The sequence below is a fragment of the Dasypus novemcinctus genome, chromosome 2 (genome assembly GCF_030445035.2).
Source record: "Dasypus novemcinctus isolate mDasNov1 chromosome 2, mDasNov1.1.hap2, whole genome shotgun sequence".
NCBI classification, from domain to species: Eukaryota; Metazoa; Chordata; class Mammalia; order Cingulata; family Dasypodidae; genus Dasypus; species Dasypus novemcinctus.
The window spans coordinates 164124825-164145193 of NC_080674.1; the positions used below are offsets into that span (position 1 = coordinate 164124825).

Sequence of the window (20369 nt, forward strand, 5' to 3'; positions counted from 1 at the left end):
GACCTTGAATAAAGGAGTCAACTCATACCGGCAGAATATCTCAGCCTATATGTAATATCAGGTGTTAAAAACTGCTTTTTGACTTTGGATAAAAGGGGGAAATGGAAAGGACAAGTGAGTTTATATGGCTTAAGACCCCAAAAAAGAGTCAGGAGGTCATCAGAGGGGTGATGCTTATGCATACCTCAGCAGGGTACCAGAGACAGCCAAGGTAGATGGAAACCCAGGTGCCAGTTCTCCTGAGGGCTGCAGAGACCCACAGGTTCTTTGGTCATAGCAGATTGCTTTGGAGTTCAGGGCCATTTCAGTTGGCCATACTTTAGAGTTTGTGTTCCTGACTGTGATGGAGTTGGACTCAGATATGACCTTTCTACACATGCCTCTTCTGTGCTTTTACCGGACCTGTGGTTGGTGTTTGAGTTGGTGTATACTCAGGAAACCTGAAATTCTGGACAGTCCATGTGATGGCTAGCCCTGGGCCTCAGCAGACTTGTGGCTCCTACCCTCTGGTTTGTTGGACTTACCCTGGCCAGCTGACAGGGAGGTGAAGAGTGCCTACCAGAGAGCCAAGAGTGCCTACAGCTGCAGGCAGGATAATTGCATCCATCATCCATGTGGAATCTAAGCCCTCTTGATATAGAGGGGGAATGGACATAACCTTCCTGGGGTCCACAGGATGGAGGAATAGAGTATGGATTAGAGTCAACTTACTGGTTTTCTGCTGGGGATCTATTATGCTTAGTAAGGGTAGAAATTGTAATAGTGTTGTGGAGAGGGTAGCCACAGTGGCTGCTGATGGTAGGAAGATGGAAGAAGAGATATGGTGTGGGGGCATTTTCAGGATTTGGAGTTGTCCTGGCTGGTGCTGCAGGGACGGATGCTGAACATTGTGTGTCCTGCCGTGGCCCACTGGGTGGACTCGGGGAGAATGTGGACTACAATGTGGACCACTGTCCATGTGGTACAGCGGTGCTCCAGAATGCATTCGCCAGGTGCAGTAGATGTGCCGTAATGATGGAAGAGGTTGATGTGGGAGGGATAGAGTGGGTGGGATGGAGTGTATATGGGGACCTCATATTTTTTTAATGTAACATTTAAGAGAAAATAAAGAAGAAAAGAAAAAAAGCAATAGGCAATGGGAACTCAGAGATGAGTGATTTATTCCCACTCACCCAGCCTCCTGTCAAGCTCCGTTTCTTCCTACTGGACCATGCTCAAGAGTTTCCTCCTCTGTGAAGCCTTTCCTGATCCCTGTCCTAGATAGAGCAGATCCCTACCTTCCCCCCCCCTACTCACACAGACCACTGACCCCAGTGTCTACATGTTGACTCCCCTGCTCTACTGCAAGCTGCTTGAGGACGTGGCCCATGTCTTAGTTACCTCTGTGCCCTCAGGACTTAGCACAAGGCCAGTCACATAGGGCCCCATTAAATTAAATATTTGTTGAGTTGATAAACAGATACAAGAGTGCCCCTGGGTACTTGAATCAAAGCCCACTAATGCACTCTCCTTCACCTCTCTATATTCTAATCAATCATTCTCCACTATGATATTGGGACAGTAGGGGTTGGGATACGTTATGTATAGGAAGCAATTTTGTTACTGACAATTCTTCAAGTACCAAATGACTAACTTTTACTTTACAAATTAGAGCAAATGTACAGTTATTCTTTATCTTAATTAGCGCATGACATCTAGAAAACAGGCTGAGTAATTATTACAGTTTTGACACTTTATTTGGGAGGAGTAAGCCCAAGGCAGTGAGAGCGAGGATGAAAGGGGAAAGTGAAGCAAGAAGACGTGAGAGACGATTGCTGCAATGGCTTTCCCTGCGCATGAAGCTCTGCACTCAGCAGTGTGCCGTCTCGGTGGGTGGCCTTCTCTGAAAGGCTTCAGGAGGAACAATAGTCCACGGGAGAGAGGAGGGACAAGGGGCCTGCCATGGTAGTAGCGAGCTTGCCTCAAAAGCTGTGAAAAAGAAAAAAAATAATAAAAATTTTTAAAAGCTGGTGAGCTATTTGAGTACTTGCTTGGTAATGTGTTTCAGGCAGCAACTCCTATTGTGTGTGAAAGAAAGAAGCAATTTTTTAGTCCTACCTTTCTTTTTCAGCAAGAATCTCTGATACCCTCACCACTCCTTCCAGCATTAATAAGTTGGTTTATGCCATTTTGCAAATGAGGTAACTGAACTGCAGGGACTTAAGTGACAAAACACAGACTGACTCCGGACAGCACCTGCCACTTCCAATTGTCACAACAATCCGAAGAAGTCAACTACGTAGTAGCAGCCATAGGTTAGAGATGAGGAGATTGAGGTCCAGAAAGGATAAGTGACTGGCCTAAAGTCACACAGCAAGTATAAGGCACACCTGGGCCTAGAACCCAGGTCTTCTGACTTCCCTTCCAGGTGTCTGGCACACCTAAGACCAAGCCCACCTGCCCGCCTACAGCTGAGGGTCTGGGCACCCACCATCGAACATTTGGCTCCAGGACCCAGGAAGACTTCATTTCCTGAAAGCCTCTGTTCTGAAATTTAAAATGGGAATGGATTTTAAAGTTGAATTCATTTGATCTTTCAGTGAAATCACATAAGGGTTTTGCCAGCTAAGAAGATTATGTCTGCATTTACAGACCTGCCGAGGACATCAGGCTCTTTCCCCCAGCCACGCCCGTCTCTGTGCTGGTACGAGGGTTCAGTCTGGAGACCCCCGCACAGTGCACAGAGCATCCCTTAAGTTTTTTCAGTCTTCGCATCTGGTCATCTGCACGTGAGAGGAAATGTGGGGCACCTTTGACAATTGAAGGATCTAGTGCGTATTTTCAGGGCATGCCTGGAGACAGTGTTCACTGTGAGGGGTGGAAGGGGTCTGGGCACCAAGGGCAGTAGCCCCAGCCCGTGGGGCCCATTTGTCACGGATTCACCAGCCACCCAGTGGGCCCTCCCCGGTCTGAGGCGCACCATCTGTGAAATGGAATGGCCTCCGTCAGTGGTTTTCCAACTTTTTTGGGTTTTCATCAGCAAAACGTTTCTTCAGAAGAAGTCTTGCCCATGAGCTGGGTGTAGAAAAGAAATTCCAGTATGGCTAAAGGTGAGAGAAGGAGACCCTGGAGCACCTCGGCACAACCCCAGGGTGAAACGGTTACCTCCACAGTTTCTCAGTTCCCTCCTGGGACTGGGACTGGGACTAAAGTGAACAACGGTCTGGGGCCTGGGGGAAGGAGAGGCCAATCCAGGTAAAAATGAGCCTCAGAGCTTAACTAGCAAAGGCCTCGGGTTCTGGGGTCCTGTTATTGTGCCTTACGCCAGTGTTTCTCAAATGGGGGTGCAATGGAGTTAACCAGGAATTTTCCATTTTAATCTTGTCATTTGATTTTTAATCATCCAAAAAATTATTTTACCAGTTGTGAAGACACATTTCTTTGTAATGAAAATTCACAGTTGAAAAACTGCAGCCTTGGCTTTCTTTGGTTAGCACGTTTGACATAAATCCCTAGGTATGGTTATGGGAGAGACCACGGTACATTTTTTTCTTTTAGAGGAAGTCTGTCTTTTACTTAAATTTGAGAAACATTGGTTTAGTACAGCCCAGAAAAACTGCTGAGTGAGTACATTTTGTTAGGGAGGAGGGTTTGGGGTGAGAGCTGTCTAAAAGGACAGGTCTCAGCATGAAAGGTGATGGCAATGTAAGGGTAAGTGCAGGGGGAAAAATGGCTACAAATTGGTGTGTCCACCTGAGTCCATTCCTGTTAAATATAAAAACCAAGCAAAGCATCTCTAACCATAGGTATGTGTTTTTCAAAATGCCTGGAAGTGTGTATATCAAATGGTTAATAGTGGTCTGGGAGGTGAAATTACAGGTGGTTTTATCATCTTCTCTTTTCTGATCCATTAAATTCCTATGGTCTTAGAGAACTCCATTTGGTGAATTACTCCTTCTTTGCTCTAGGTCATAAACTTCTGGCTTTGAAGAGTTTATGTTCCTTTCAAGGTCCTGGGCACAGCCCCATAGACCTGTTTATATGGCCTTCAAAATATTTTTTTAAAATCTGTTTGAATTGCTGATATTTAGAAGTTGGAAGAATTCCCAAAACAATCTGTTCCTCCGTATTCTCTTGATATGCTCTGTGGCCTGCATTGCCCACAGGGCGCAGGGGAGTTCGCTGGGTTTTCACCCCTTTGCTGCCTGCCCTGGGAACATGTGACTCCGCCCCCAGCTCTGTTCTCAGGACCCTCAGCCTTCCAACCTGGGGACCTTTTAAGCATCTCATAGGGCTGCTCACCTGTGAGCTGAGGTGGAGATTTGACTTATATTAGGCCAGGGTGCTCCAGAATTTCTTAGTGGGACGGGCTTAAGGTTGGAGGAGAAGGCTTTGAGACCCTGTTTACACAGCACTTTATATAGGATGAATGAGGATTAAAAAAAGAATGGGTGGAGTGAGCCGCCTCTGACTACATCCTCATTAATTACCAAAGTTAGACTTTTAAAATATCAGTTAGGCGTTGATACCTTTGCCTAGCAATTCACACTTTTGGGAAAGCCAAATGGAAAAGTCTTTACCATTTTTCTCCTGAAGTGAAACTCATGGAGCACAAGGAGGGAGTTCTGTTAAGGGTATTTGGGCACCTTCTCTGGCCTTGATTATGTAGAAGAAAAGAGATTGGAGTGTTCTGTAGGAGCATTAGTAAATATAAATGGGAGTTTTGGGGGATTCCATGGTTGGTTCCATTTTTCCTGAGCTGGTACTACAATGGCAATAGTGAAAACTGCAGCTAACTGGCACTGATGCTCAGTCTGTCACACATTGGCTTTGCAGGTCATTCCACACACATCATCTCTTCTCATCCTAACTCCCTAAGAAAGGAGGTTCTATTTTTACCACCGCTTACCAGATGAAGTCTTCGTTCTGCAGGGCTGCTGTGACAAATATCACAGACTAGTTGGCTGAAGCAAAAGGAATTTACTGACTCACAGTTTTGGAGGTTGCAGGCCAAAATCCAGGTGTCGGCCAGACCGTACGTTCTCTGGGGTCTGTAGCATTGTGGCGGTGACTTGCCGGCGGTCCACAGCTCAGTCTTCTCCTCCGTCACGTGGCCGTCCGTCTCCTCCTATTTCCTTCTGCTGTGTCCACATTTCCTCTGCTTATAAGGACTCAAGTCATATTAGATTAAGGCCGCCCTGATTCAGTCTGGCCATAGTGTAATAGGACCTGTGAAGATCCTACTTATAAATGAGTTCACACCCACAGGACCAGGGGTTATGACTTGAACATGGGTTTGTGGGGAACATGATTCAGTCCAAATTGATGCGGAGACTGAAGTGACTTGGCAGAGCTGGTCTGTGGGAATGCTTGGCATTCCCCCAAGCCTGTCTGATTTTCTTAACCCCTACTGTACTCCCAGCTCTATGTATGTGCCACCCCCTGAAGTATTACTACTGCTAATAATAATGTTTCCACTCTGCATCTCTACATACCCTTCTAGACAAACATCCAGCCTGGCAAGCAGCAAAGGGCTTCTTATCCCCATTTAACAGTCAAGAAACTGAGGCCCAGACAGGGAAAGTGACCTTTGTGGGGTCGCGTGGTTTGTTCTAATCCTTATTCGTCAGAGCATTCCCAGGACATTCCCTGCCATTGATCATGACCTCAGTCTCCCAAACAATCACAGTCTTTCAGTACTTGTTTTCACAAACCTCTGCCGCTTTGGCTGTGCATTAGTCAGTGTTTTTTTAGCTTTTTTCCGCCTGCGTGTGTATGAGCCTTGCCACCAGAGCCTTATTAATCATTCCGAGTTGAAGGTTACCAAGAAAAATATGCCAGAGTCTGACAGGCCATTAGTATTTGTGTTGTAAGGAAACCAGTAATCATCTTAATTGGTGCACACTTTGGAGCGGAGCAGGGCTGTGCTCTGAAGGGCTGTCTCCTCCTTCATGTACCATTCACGCCTTAAAAGCCACGGTAAACGCGCCTTCCTACCGCCGCTTGTTGCAGGGGCTTCTTTTTTTTTTTAACCACTGAAACCACATTGTGTCCCTGAAACTCTGGTTCTCCCGGGTTAGAATCCTCATTCAGGCCAGCTGGGCAGGAGTGTCTGACCCGGGAGAGATTTGTAAGGTTAGTGGAGCAGTTCTGCCTCTGGCCTAGGGTAATTCTCGCCCAGCGCCATGGTTTTGATGAGGACCAGACCTGCCTCCCACGACCCAGAGGCAGGAAGCGGGCCTAGGAGCAGCTCCAGGGAAGGAGAGGGACGGCCACCTTCCCAGTCCCGTTCTTCTCACCCTTTATTCAGTGACCTTCACCCAAATCCTAATAGCACCCTGGTTCTCCTCCCCCTCTCCCCCGCCTCCCTTCCTTCCTCCTCTTCCTCCTCTCCCTCCTCTTCTTCTTTAACATTTGCTTCCTTTTAAAAAAATTTTCCAAGTCTTACCCCTCTCCTCCTAGGGATTTTTATGTTTCCACCTGGGCATGGGAAAGTATGGCCCCCTCTTTGAGAGCCGAATCTTTTATATATCACCCCAAACCAAGATTTTGTCCCACTTTAATTTGTATTATGAAGATAGTTCTTTTTTTTCTGAATAATAAATTATTTTATCGTATTGAATATACCATTTAAAATATATGCTCTTTCCTCTCTCCACCTTCCTTCCATCCCAAGATTTTTGTCATTCTAAACAAACTGCTAGTTGGCCTATAGATTGGGACAGCCACCAGCTTCACAGGGAAATTTGGAGGTATCCAAAAACTTTAACGTGTGTATATCCTGTAACCCAAAAATTCCACTTCTCAATGTCTATCCTAGAGAAATATTCTCCCATTTATACCATGAGGCATAGAAAAGGATGCTCTCTGCAATACTGTTTGCAATAGGACAAAATTAGAAACAACCTAAATATCTACCAGTCGGGGAATGGGAAATAAACTCTGACATATCCCTAATATGACATTCAATGCAGCTATTAAAAACAATGCGCTGGAACTGTGTGACATAATCAGAGCTCTAAGATGTATCATGAAGTGGAAAAATAACTTTAAAAAACACTCGTGTAGCACAAAATCAATACTTTGTTTTCAGTATTTATATGGGTGTGTAATTGTATTTGTAATGTTTAATTTTTTACAAGGAGAATGTTTATCTATTTCTGACTTAATTGAAAAGTAATACTGTCTTGAAGAGAAGAAGGCAGTTAATCCAATAGTTTATTTTCTGCAAGGTCTTAGAGATTTAACATGATCCTCCTCCCAGGGGAAATTTGTGTCATAATCCTTTATAGACTAAATTTTTGTATCTTAGCAAAGCTTGTATTTGGCACTCATATATATTTAAGAAATGCCCCTTTCAATTGAAAAAACTCATGAATTAATTCTTCATTCTTTTTTAACAAGATTTATCATCAGTGGGAAGACACCGGATTCTGTCTAGTTCCCGGTACACTCGGCTGTTTTTAAGACTGTGCCTTTCTCACCTAATGCCCTGATGAATTCCATGGAAACTGCTTAGGAGACCTCTACTGCCCTTGGGCTGCCTCCCTAAAGTTAATCCACTAACCACGTGGTGTGCTTCCACGATTGGAGGAAAGCACAGGTAGGAGTACACACTCTGGGATCAAAATAACCTGGATTCAAGGCCCTGCTCTGCCACTTACTAGCAGTGAATTTAAGATCCTTCCACTTACAATGCCTCAGTTTTCGCATATCTAAAGTGGGGATGACAGTCCCACTTTGCAGGATCCTTGTGGAAATTAAATGAGATAATACATGTAAGGTGATCAGCATTAAATCTGGCACAGAAAATGCTCTCAGTTTGTGTCAGTTCTTCATGCTGTTCTTATAGCAGAAATAGCTCCCTCAATAGACCCGGGACCTGAGCTTGTTTATCCTGGTCTGATCGGCTCACACAGTCCCTGGTGGATACTGGAGGTTCAGTTAGATATTATTTTGCACTGACCTGAGCAATAAGGGATAAGGAAGGCTGGTCTTTTGAACCATGAGGGTTTTCTAGTAGAGGAACATGAAAATCCCAACAGACCATAAAGTATTAAAAGAGGCCACCCAGACAGTGAGATAATTGGTGAGATTTAATATTTTTGCATATCTGATTTTCAACAATTTCCAAAATGAGCATGCCATACTTTTGTAATAAAAAAGGTAAAAGTTACTTTACTAGTTCATCGAGGGGCAGGGGGTGCAGTGGTAATACACAGGACAGGGGTCACCAATGGGGGAAAGTCAGACACAGTGACAGACCCAAAGGGAAAAGGCACTGAGGAGGCAGGGGCATTGCTGGTGCACCTCAGATCACACCACTCAGGTGATGCTGCTCCTCTGTGGCCAAATCGGGCAGCCAGGTGGGTGCCTGTGTGGGAACCAGATGCCTCTCCAGGGCTGAGAGTGCCTCGCTGCAGCCTCCCCAGGCCCGTGCACCATGTCTGATTTTGAGTTTGATTCCCCAGCCACAAGCAGCAACTCCCACTGTCAAGGGCACCCCAGCAAGAAGCAGAAAGTCTTCCAGTCACTCCAGGAAGGGCCATTAGTGCTTTAGTGCATGTGTGTGTATGCATGCACACAATTCACAAATCAGACTACATGGCCAAGTGGCTCATGCACAAGAAGAAGAAAGGAAAAATCTTCTGTCCAGCACTGCTATAGGCTCGGAATGCACAAAACTCCCAGGCCACATTGCCTCTCACATACCCAGGTTGTGGTATTCTCTTGAAGGCAGACATCCTTGTGTCTCCTGGCCCTTGACAAATAAAACAAATACAACATTGAAGAATAAATATTGCTCACAGCTGGGACAGGGAGAAAATTACATGGATACAAAAAATAGGCTGAAGCCTTTGAAAAGTAAAACATTCTTCCCATGCTAATTACTAAATAAGTCTCAGAAGAAGCTCTCAGGTTAAAGGAATAAGTCCTCAGAGCTGGATTTTCACCATTCTTAGAACCAATGGGCACATCACCTTGGAACTGAAGAATCGCCAACTCCCAGTGTTGGAGACAGCCTTGGAGGCCGTGGGATTCAGCCAGTTCTCCAACATTTGAGTCTTCCCTGTGATTTTCAGAACAAGTTCAGCCTCTGATTGAACTCCTCCAATAATGGAAAGCTCACTGTCCTCTGAGACACCCCCTTCCTTTCCTGGGCAACTCTAGTTATTAGAAAGTTCTTTCCTTCCCTTGAGCTGAACTATAGCTCTCTTCACATTGTGTTTTCTGGTTCTAGTTCTGTCTTCTGAAGGCACACAGCATGGTGACTGGGAGCCAGGGCATGAGCTGCATATCATAGCCCAGTCTTCTTATCCTGCCATCCATGCTGACAAAGTACTCCCCTTCCCGGTGACCTTGGGCAAATGCTGCCCTTCCCAGCCTCAGTCTCCTTGTCAGCCAAAATGGGGTTCCTTCCCTGACTTGGTTAATTGGAGGATCAAGTGAGACAGTGAAAAAAGTACATGCTAGATCTATAGGTACTGATACAGAAATATGACTGTGACATATGGTTTAGTGGGGGAAAGCAGGTGTCAGAAGAAATAAATAAGCACAGAAATACTCCAAGCCAGGCGAGAAATACCCCCAAACTATTAAGAATGGCCATCTCTGCTAGATGGGGCAGGAGTGGCCTGTCACTCAGACATTACACATTAAAAAAAAATATTTTATACTAAATGTGCCACATATAGAATCACAAAAAGTGGTAAAGACATTTCCATTTTAGAAAGCAAATGATGAACTATCCAGAGCACTTTACATCCAAAAATGGAGACTACCTATATCGGTTGTGGTGTTTCAAGAGAAATTGCTCTCCCTGCAAGATATCTGAATCTTCATGCCATGCCCTAATAGGACTTAATGCCAGTGTCCACCAAGAAGAAATGGGCTTAAATATCTAACAACAGCAACAAAAATTAGTGATTTCTTTAGGCCCTCCTCATCTGCCTCAAGGCCTTTATATTTCCTGCTCCTGCCGCAGTGAACTGTAATCAATTTGTGTGACACTGCTGGATGGTCTCATCTGACACAGCTGTCTCACAGACGTGGACGTGATGGGCAGGGACCTACCCTTTTGTTAAGCGGGGTGTGGTGTAAGAGTGGTCAGCTCATGATAAATACCCTGCTGTGAAATGGCTTTTGCTTGCTGCTGCAACCTCCAGTGTGCAGTGAATACAGAGGTGACGAGAACCCCCAAACATGCTTTCCGTCTTCCCCTGGGTGGAATGTTGAGTTCTCTGCAGACACATCTTGTGTATGGGCTTTAAAAAATAAAAGCAGCAAATGGCAAGCAAAATATATCAAGTCAGGATCGTTCACCAAAAACATCTGTTCACACCTGCTGCCTGCCAGGTGCTGTGGGGGACGAGGACATAAATCACTCTCAGCCCTGCCCTCAAGGAGCTTGCTGCTGGGTAGACAGACACAAGTCCTGCACCAGAGGATGCCTCGAAATGCAGAAAGGGCTGTGCTCGCAGCATTGGGGGACCCTCGGTGTCGTCAGAAGGGAACATCTACGTGGATGAGAGCTCAGGAGCACTGTGAGCTGAGCCGGGGTGGTGGGAGGGGGGACCGGGATTCCCCAGCACGGGAAAGCAGAGGGGACACTCTGAGCCGAGGCATTGCAAGAGGAAAGGAGCAAAGGCCAGAAAACAAGTTGAGTGTTTGCCAGAGTGGATGAGAACATGGGGTTGAGATGGACAACGGTCTGGAAAGTCAGGTTGTGGCCTTGCTGAGGGGCCTGAAAAGCTACCAAGTGACTTCAGTAGGCCTGAGCTATAGCCACAATGTGGTGGGGTTGAGAGGCCCGGGACCTTGGACACAGGGTAACTCCTGTTGCAGAAGTGTCTGTAAGTAAGCTAACAGGCCGCAGTTCCTGCTCTGGAGTTAGCCAATGAGGAAGCAGAGGGGAAGAGGCCCCTGTGGGAAACGTGCGGGACCCCTCCAGGGCCCAGCAGAGCAGAACTTTCCAAACATTTGTGTTCCCTGTTGGGTTTGGATTGGGTTTTTTATGGGAGGTGGGGAGATTGGAGGAGGTGGTAGGGAAAACTTCTGACATACGTTCGGGTTTCTCTTCCTGTGCATTGAGCAGGAAAATTTCCCCCAGGAGAACACTTTTGCCCTTTAACAAATAGGAAACTGACAGGCCGACACTGTTGATGAAATGGAAGAATTTTTTCCCCTTTTTTAATAACACCTTAAACGATAGGCATGGAAGCCGACATCCTAAAAGAAACACATGTTGCTCTCTGGCACCTGACAGCCTGACATAATTTAAGAGCAGCTACCAAGAGCCCACAACCGGAATTGCCCATGAATTGCTCCCTGAATGGACAACTGGGTGGAAAAGCAGTGTAGGCCAAAAGCAAGGGAACCAGCCTCCTCTTCTCATTTGTAGCCAATTGGTGGGGAGTTGCTTTCAGAAAACAGGGAGGCTGTAATTAACTCCATAGTGGTGGTTTCTGAAGTGTTTTTATTCGTCGTCTGATTATTAAACAGATTTATGGCCCTGCCCACCCGCTGAAAAGGGACCAAGACATTGAGATGAAATTAAAAGTGCAGACAAGCCTGCCTGTTTAGATAATAGCATCTCTTTTTTAATAGATTACTCATCTTCTCCAAGATAGGGGAGAGTTAATTTGTGTGATGAAGTGCTTTCTATTTCTGGGAGCTGGCTGGTGGATGTGATTGCTGGAGGAAGGAGCGTAATTCATTCTTAAAATCACCAAAGGTGCCTTTAGGCCAAATACCTGCATCCCGATGAGTGGGATAATTTGTAATGCGATGCCAAGGAACAGGGCGACTTGTGATTTCAAAGCAAATGTTTGGGAAAGGTATACCGTTTGTCTTTAGATTCAAAGTCAAATTCACATTTGTCCTCAGAAAAAAGCCAGAGCACTAAATGTAACTTGTTAATCTGCAGTGGTGGTAAAGCTGGTAAGAGCAGGGGCTCGTCTTGGGGAGCAGCCACCACCAGCTGTGTGACCTTGGGCAGTGGCCCACCCTTTGTGAGCTCGGTCTCCACCTCTGTAAAGAGGGCTCCCCCATCAGGTCAGCTGCAGAGCGCCCAGGACAGTGCCTGGTACCCGGTCCAGACCAGTCAGACCCAGCCACCTCCTTCCCCTCCAGGGGCTCGCTCTGCTCTCACCCGGCATGGAGAGCCTGGCAGCAATTGGAGTTCCCTTGAAGATTTCACATGCACAAAAGTGTGAGGGAGGAATTTAGGGGAGCGGGTGTAGCTCAGTGGTTGAGCACCAGCTTCCCATGTGTGAGGTCCTGGGTTCAATCCCTGGTACCTTCTAAAATAAAATAAATGTATTTAAAACCTTCTAAAAGTGCGAGGGAGGAATTTAGATTTTAATGAGCACGTCGTGGATGAGGCAGAGGAGAGGCTTTATGTCATAGACTTCATAGCAACACACTAAGAAATTCTCGTTTGTCACTCTGTCCCCTCCAAGGACATGTGCTAGGAGGACGTTTTCTCTCTCACCCTCCACCCCACACAGCACCCAGCCGCTTCCTGCCCACTAACCCCCATCCCCTACAGCCAACCATCACCCAGAGTATTTCTTTCAGACACACTCGGCATTCCCTTCAAGCTGAATTCTGGTGAAAGGAATGGTCTCCATCTCGTATCATCGGTGCTCTGTCCCTCCCCAGGTGTACCACTGCCACTGCTTTTCTAGGAACACAATTGCTGGGCATGTCAAGGGAAGATTGGATTATGTTTGGTTCGGAGCTCAATCAGAAGTTGTGTGCTATTGAAAAATCACATCAACAGCAGTGCTTGCTCCTGGTGTTTGAGTCGCCAGCCCAGCACACTGTTTTCCGTATAATAAAAGAGTATGTGAGTCAATATATACTGCTCCCAAGTCAAGCACTTGGTTGCTTCTCTGTCTCACGGTCATCCTAGCTTCACGTATTGAAATCTATATTATTTATTTCTTCTTTATATTATAGTTAGGGAATAATATAGATGCTTTTTGAAAGTGTGTGTTAGGTGGGTTTTATTATTTATGAATTTCATTTTAGGATATTAAAGGGGGCCCTACAAAAGAGCTGTTAAAGGAGAATTGAGCCAGATGGGGTTGAAAACCCCTGAATTAGACAGTGACCCAGCCAGATGTTGGTACTCTGTTGCCCTTTGATAAAGGGTTTGGGCCCAGTTTCTTTAGATCTGTGTTCTTGATGTTTTCCAGCTGCCAGGACAATAGGCCCATGGATTTCAAAGCCCTGGCAGCACTTACAGTGATAGGAAACACACCTAAAATAGACTCTCCAGAGTCTTCCATTTAGGAGTAAATTCTTTCTCCACCCATTTGGTGTTCCAGAGGTTTCAAATCAACATAAAAGGATTCTAGTAATGACTTCTGAGATAAGCGATGCAATAACAATCCTGTTTTTAGAACCGGATCCTGAGTCCATTTTTTGCATTCTCAGAAGCCTGATAATAACAGCAGCAGTAATGTGATGTCACACAAGGAGCATTGCCCTGAAGTCAGGGGCACGGCAGAGATCCAGCCACATCAGGATCAAGCAGGGCATTTTTTAACAATGCCAGTTCCAGACTGTACCCTAAGCCAGGGTTTTTCAGGTTACAGACGTATATACCCGTTGGTAGGTCATGAGTCAGTTTCCATGCTCATGACCAGCATTTTAACAAAAATGAAATACAATAGAAAAATATATATCAGCACAACACATTTTTGTCTTTCAGTTCCGTGTGTGTGTACATATCTGTATGTATGTGCCTGCCAGGTCATGATATAAAATGTTACTCTTTGCATGGCTCACAGCAAAAAGTTTGAAAGCCTGGGAAACGGACTTTGGCCCAGTGGTTAGGGCGTCCGTCTACCATATGGGAGGTCCGCGGTTCAAGCCCCGGGCCTCCTTGACCCGTGTGGAGCTGGCCATGCGCAGCGCTGACGCGCGCAAGGAGTGCTGTGCCACGCAAGGGTGTCCCCCGCGTGGGGGAGCCCCCACGCGCAAGGAGTGCGCCCGTGAGGAAAGCCGCCCAGCGTGAAAAGAAAGAGCAGCCTGCCCAGGAATGGCGCCGCCCACACTTCCCGTACCGCTGACGACAACAGAAGCGGACAAAGAAACAAGACGCAGCAAATAGACACCAAGAACAGACAACCAGGGGAGGGGGGGAAATTAAATAAATAAATAAATCTTTAAAAAAAAAAAAAAAAAAAGTTTGAAAGCCACAGCTCTCAGATGTCTGGAATCAGAATCTATGAGAGGCCTGTGTGAAGACAGTTCCCCATGGGGTTTGTAGAGGCTAAGGCTTGAGAAGCCCTTGCTGGGAGCCCTCTCAGGGGGTGCATTTGTCGGAGCTTTTCTCATTTGAAGGCGTGGAGGGTGGGAGGCAGGTGGACCAGGCACATCTGAGGGCTGTGCTGAGAGGTGGGAGCAGGGCTGGGAGGGCCTGCCAGGGGCAGCTAGTATTGGATTTCTTGGAGAACCTCACTTTTCCTATTAGTCTAACAGGAAACATGGGGCTTTATTTCTAATCATTTAGAGGTCCTATTCTGATCAAGATGACCTAGGTTGAGTTTCTCTGCACTTAACCTGCGTTGTTACAACAGTAACTCTCAAACTTTAGTGTGCATCAGAATCATTTGGGGGATTGTTAAAAAACAAGTCGATGGGCCCCAACCCCAGAGTGTCTCCTTCTGGAGTCTGATATGGAGTCTGAGAATTGACATCCTTGTAAGTTCCCAGATGAGGCAGATGTGTCTGGTCCGAGGGCCACAGTTGTGAGAACAGCAGAAAGAAGTGTACCCACCATAGTGCCTGCCACACAGCAGGGGCTCAGGAAATGCTTTCTTGATTAAACCCACCTGAATCCTCCCTGCAGACATGCCTTTACAAAAGTGCAGTTGGTCACTACTTTTCAGCAGGGCAAGAAACAACTGGTTGACATTGAATTGTACTCTTTAAAAGGGCAAATTGAGGAGTGGCTGTAGCGCCAGTGGTTGAGCGCCTGCTTCCCATGTACGAGGTAGTAGGTTTAATCCCAGTGCCTTCTAAAAACAAACAAATGGAAAAACCAGCTCTGATTGAGGAGCAGATGTAGGTCAGTGGTTGAGTCCTGCTTCCCGTGTACCAGGTCCTGAGTTCATTCCGGTACCTCCTTAAAAAAAAGAAAAGAAAAGCAAATTGTGTGGTATGTGACTTGTATCTCAGTCAAGCTGTTACCAAAAAAATAAAGATGAGGAAAAGAAGGAGAATAAGAAGATATTTTAAAAAGAGAGAAATGGCCAGTTGAAGGTTTTTCCAAAACCACACATCAAAAGTGTCCATTATGCCTTAGATTGTCCACGAAGAGCTACATCAAAGAATGAAGAAGGTCTTCTGGCTGAACTCAGCTTCCTTTTCAGCTCTGCCGCTCTCTGAAATTCTTCCTGGGGCTCAGAGCCAGAAAGTATCTGTCTTTCATGAAGGGCTGGGTTTCTTCCCTCTTCCAGACAGTAAGTGATGCTTAAGTGCCTGTGCAGCTCACCTGCCAAAACCCTTCCTGGTGCAGCCATTGCTTTCCCTCCTGACCCCTCTTTTTAATTGTCTTGTTATTTATACTGATCAGTGTGTAAGCTCAAGCAGGCAAAAGTTGTTTCAAGCAGCAAAAGCCCTGGATATCCCGGGGGTATCAGGGAAAAAGGCTGGGACTGTAGGGTTGGAAACTAGAGCCCACCCGGGAAAATGGAAAGAGGCATCAAAGGGTGGTCCCATTTCTTGGTTAACAATGCCAGCTCTGGAGTCAGAAACCCCTGGCATGGCTCCTGGCAGTCAGATTAGTATAGAATGTCTCTGAGCCTCAGTTTCCCCTTCTCTAAGATAGGGGTGCTAATAGTGCTTACCTAACAGAGTGGTTTAGGGAATGAAATGAGACAATCTGTATACAAGCACTAGACGCAGGGCCTAGCACACAGGAAGTGCACAGCAGGAATCATGACCGTGGCAATGACGACAAAGATGAGGATCTGCCTTGCTGTAGTAGTTTTCTTTTGCCTAGAAACACCTGAGTGTCAAGAAAAAGGAAAGCAGGGTGATGCTTCTCCCTGCCATGTCCCTTCTCTCCCCAAATGGATTGGCAGTGCCTTTGAGCACACTAAGACGTAAAAGTATACCCATCTATCCCAGGAAACATGAGCTAGTGCACTTTAGTAGCCAGAAGCCCAGGGGTGTGAGATGTGGCACAAGCCAGAACCCCCACAGCTCCCAGAAGCCCGCCCACATGTGGACAGGGCACCCTCTCGTGCAATGGCCTCTGCATTATTCGCCACGCCCCTCAAGGCCAGAGGACCAACAGTGCCTCTGGGGACCGTGCTCGGATTTCCCTAGTCTGTGATTTGCTCCAGACTCGCCTCTCCTCCTCTTCAGTCTGTGGGCCTCTCCATGGGGCCCTTCCCAGCACATTGCATGTTCCGCCGGAGCGTGGGCCCCTCAGAGATCAAGAAAACCCTTTGGTTTTGCTGCTCCTCAGTAGATGTCTTTGCACATCTCTGCGGCATCAGAGATTGAAACTCTGATTGCCACTTGGGAGCTCATTTGTCTACACACAGCAGTAAAGCAAAAATTCTGAACATATCCAGCTGGATTTGAGTCCTGTCTTTACCACTTCACTTGCTGGACTAGGAAACAACTGATTCTGAACGTGACTGCCCTCCTCTTGAAGGATGAGGTACTTGTCCCTCTCCCAAAGCTTTGCTCACAGGTGTAAGGACCGAATGAAACAACAGAGGAGAAGCACAGGTGGATTCACGGGGATGAGCAGAAGCCCGCGACTCTGTGCCAGGCAGGGGGGATACCCTGGTGAGCAGAGCGTCCCAGAACGTGCCCTTGTTGAGTTAGAGTTTAGTGAGGAGCCGAACTGAACGTTTCCACAAGTATGCAGCGATGACCTGAACTGAGGGCTATGAAGGACAAGTTCCAGAAGCTCTGTGCCAGTCCGGGCTTGGGACCTGCTTAGGTCTGGGAGGTCAGGAAGGGCTTTTGTGAGGAGCTGAAGTTTGAGCCGAGATCTGAAGGGTGAACAGGAGCTAACCAGGGAAAAGCATGTGGAGGAGCTTGGATCTTAGGATCTTGGGATCTTGGGCCTGGGCCATACTCGGGCTACATTACACTCAAGCTGTGTGTCAGTCTCCCCCTCCTCCAGGTAGATCCACCTTCAGAGTCCTAAGTGCCTTGAGACCAGGAAGGGGGGAGGCTCCACTTCAGCACACCAGCCAACAGGGCTGCAGGCCCAGGGAGCCCCGGGGTGCGTGCTAGAGCAGCCAGCAGAGTGAGGGCCTGGGAGCATGGCCTGCGTTCTGGGCACTGCTCTGACCACCTGCTGAGAGACTTAGGTCAGGCCTTCCCTTCCCAGGGCCTCAACTTCCTCTCCAGTAACACTGGTAGTTCTACCTGGCCACCCACCTGGCAGGGGCTTTGGGAGGGTCCAATGGGATAATCTGCCAGGAGCTCCTGAGAAGATACTGTGGGCCCACCATCGGACAGCTCAGTGGGGTGTTCTTGGGAAAGGGACAAGCGTCATACAAGTTGAAGCCGTGGCATCCATCTACCTTAACCCCCCAGGCTCTTCTCTTTATAGCACGATGCTTTTGGATGAGTACAGACTCCATTGGCTTGATGGTCACCCAGTGGGCAGGGCCAGAGAGGAAATGAGTAACCAGGAATTGATCATTGCTGAAGCCAAGTGGTCCATGGGCATGGGGGTTCATTATTGTAGTCTCTCTAGTTTTCTGTATGTATTTAAAACTTTCCCTAGTAAGAACATGTAAAAGGAAAGGTTATAGACCCTGGAGCCAAACTGCCTAGATTTAAGTCAGCTCTGCTATGTGTGGACCTTGGGGAAGTTATTTAACCTCTCTGTGCCCTAATTTCCTCATCAGTAAAATGAGCATACTGGTCAGTGACTGGCCTCGGGGAGTTTCTGTGAGTAGTGTCTGGTACACAGTGAGCACTCAACAAGTGCTAGCCCATATTATAGACAGGAGATACCAAGCAACTACATGGGGCTCAGCTGAAGTCATCCCTGCACACTTCAGAGAACCGACTCAGCTCTGAGCATCTTTTAAACCACACCTGCCCTTGGAACCTGTCTTAGTTTAGTTTTCCTGAAGCAGATCGAGAGAGATGAGATGATGATTTAAAGTCCAAGTCGTTGGTTTGTGAAGAGATTTCAGGAAACGTGAGCAGGAGAGTGGGAGGCGGGAGGTGGGAAGGGGAGCAGCCAGTACTGGGTGCCTGTCGAGCCACTCACCACTCCAGGCGACCATGCTGGAGCCCGTAGCGAGAATGTGCTGGAGTCGCCCCCAGCAGTCGCTGCCAGTGGGCAGAGAGAGGCTTCAGGCCCAGCGTTGCAAGTGCTGGAAGGTGGGCATTGTGCAGGCAGACAAGGGAAGAACAAATGCTGAAACTGTGGGCGGGGCCCTGGGCATGAAGCTGCGGTGAGCTCTCTGAGAAGGGGTTGCCTGGCTCCTGCTTCAGCTCTTACAAGGACAGGGGCTCGCCACCTTCAGGAGCAGCGCGTTCCTTGTTGAATGGCTCCCAGTGCTCATTAAATTAGAGGTCATAAGAGGAAACACAATTCTACATGGTCTTGCAATCCAGGATAGCCCCTGGAGTAGTGAGGATCAGTAAATAGCATTACGGCCACTGCCTCCCTGTTGCCTCAAGACAGATATTGCTTCTCGGTCCTGACACTTTCATGCTGAGCCAAGACAGAGCCTCAGAATCTTTCTTAACACAGCTTTGGGTCTCCTTTACCAATGGATCAGCATAAGCACTGGGATGAAGCTCATTTGTAGGGCATATGGAGGTAGGGGAAGTCCCAGGGTGGAGAAAGCCCTAAATTGTTACATGTTATAGTTCTGCCACTTTACAGCCTCACTGTGTGACTCTGAGTAAAGAATTTAACTGCTCTGGCCCTCCCCTTTTCTCTCAGGATAAAATGAAGAGACAGACGGAAATGAGGCAGAGCTGAGGGTTTGACATAGAAAGAGGCTGTTGTTCTGCAGTTACACAGGTTATGTTTTAGACCTTGGCTTCACTTAGGAACTGTGGTGCTGGGGCAGGCCGCATCACCCTTCCTGAGCCTCCGGGCCCTCTTTTATAAATGGGGCCCTAATACCCACTTCATATCATCGTCGTAGGTGGCAGAGATAATGTGTATGAAGTGGGGAGGTCTGCGTGGGAGCAGGGCCCAGTAATTGCTCCCTGTGATTGCCATCAATGTAACCATCTCATCTTCATCCGAGTCCCTTCCAGCTCTAAAATCTCTACAGAATGTCCTCATCCCAGAAAATAGTGTGGTAAAATAAGGTAACAGTCCTGATTTTGTGTGAATGCCCTCTCTAATAAGGACAGGAAGAGCATAATTGCCCCTAAATAATTGCTCTGACTCTCCCGCAAGCTGTCAAAAGGTCTAAATTGGTGGCTCTGTAATGACTGCAGCCATCTGCGGTTGGCATGATTTAGCGAAGGGGCTCTGCCTGAGCAGGGCCCTCAAAGAGTAGAACCAGCCGGGGGCTGTTTCTCCCTCCGGTGGAGGTGGTGGCATGTGGTATAGATTAGCTCATTCCCATTTTTATGACCTGCCAGTTGACCCCAGTCAAGAAGAAGCGGTGGTCACAGGCGGTGACGATGGATTTTTCTCTTTTTCACGGTAGTGTCCCTGCCTGCACAGCAGCGTATCTGGAGCATGATCATGCCTTTTGCTATCTTGTCTTATTGCCCAAGAAAGTCTCTTTGGGAAAGATTTAGTCCCTCAATTAGGGCCAATTGATTCCTGCTTTCTACAGAGTCAGTGTTCCAAAGAGAAGTGGAAAGGGCAAGGGAAGCCATATTCATCTTTGCATGTAAGCAAGAAGGAGACCTGGCGGGTTTTTAGCTGCTGGCCTCTGTATGTGCTTGTGTGTGGAATCTTTCCTCAGTATATATTCTAACTGCTCTGAACTACAAGGTACCAGGCACACACAACACAAAATTCACTTCACCTCACAGAAGCGTCTGGAAGCTTTTAAATCAAGGTGACCAAAGCAGTGTTAAAGTGTGCTAGTACAAAAAAAAGTGACTTTAATGGTGCCTAATACAATTTTAGGTGGTTCAGAGACTGTGTTAAATAGCACTGGATCATGCGAAGAGAAGATTTTCTCTTTTCAGGTCTCTTTCTTTTCTTCTCGCTAACTCTAAGGGAGAGTCTCAGTTGGTTGCCCATATCTCCCTTCTTGACAAAGAGCAAGCAGACCTGAAGCTCACAGTCGTGAGGAGACAAGAGCAGCTGGCTAACATCTAATAACATTATTTCTATCTGTTTTGTTTTTAATACGTATTTGCTCTTTTTAATAAATGATACCAGTTTTCCTTTTATGATACTTAAAGAT

At 47.0% G+C, this 20369-nt stretch overlaps 1 protein-coding gene and 1 long non-coding RNA gene across 2 annotated transcripts in view; one reads left to right on the plus strand and one right to left on the minus strand.

The window, feature by feature from the left end:
• GALNT10 (polypeptide N-acetylgalactosaminyltransferase 10) overlaps positions 1-20369 on the plus strand; it is a 238344-nt gene that overhangs the window by 165630 nt on the left and 52345 nt on the right. The gene's annotated exons all lie outside the window — the stretch shown is intronic.
• On the minus strand, positions 1666-5523 carry LOC139437187 (uncharacterized). Its single transcript, XR_011646971.1, has 3 exons — positions 5475-5523; positions 4972-5137; positions 1666-1968 (listed from the first exon to the last, which is right to left on the minus strand). It is a non-coding gene; the product is annotated as an uncharacterized lncRNA (long non-coding RNA).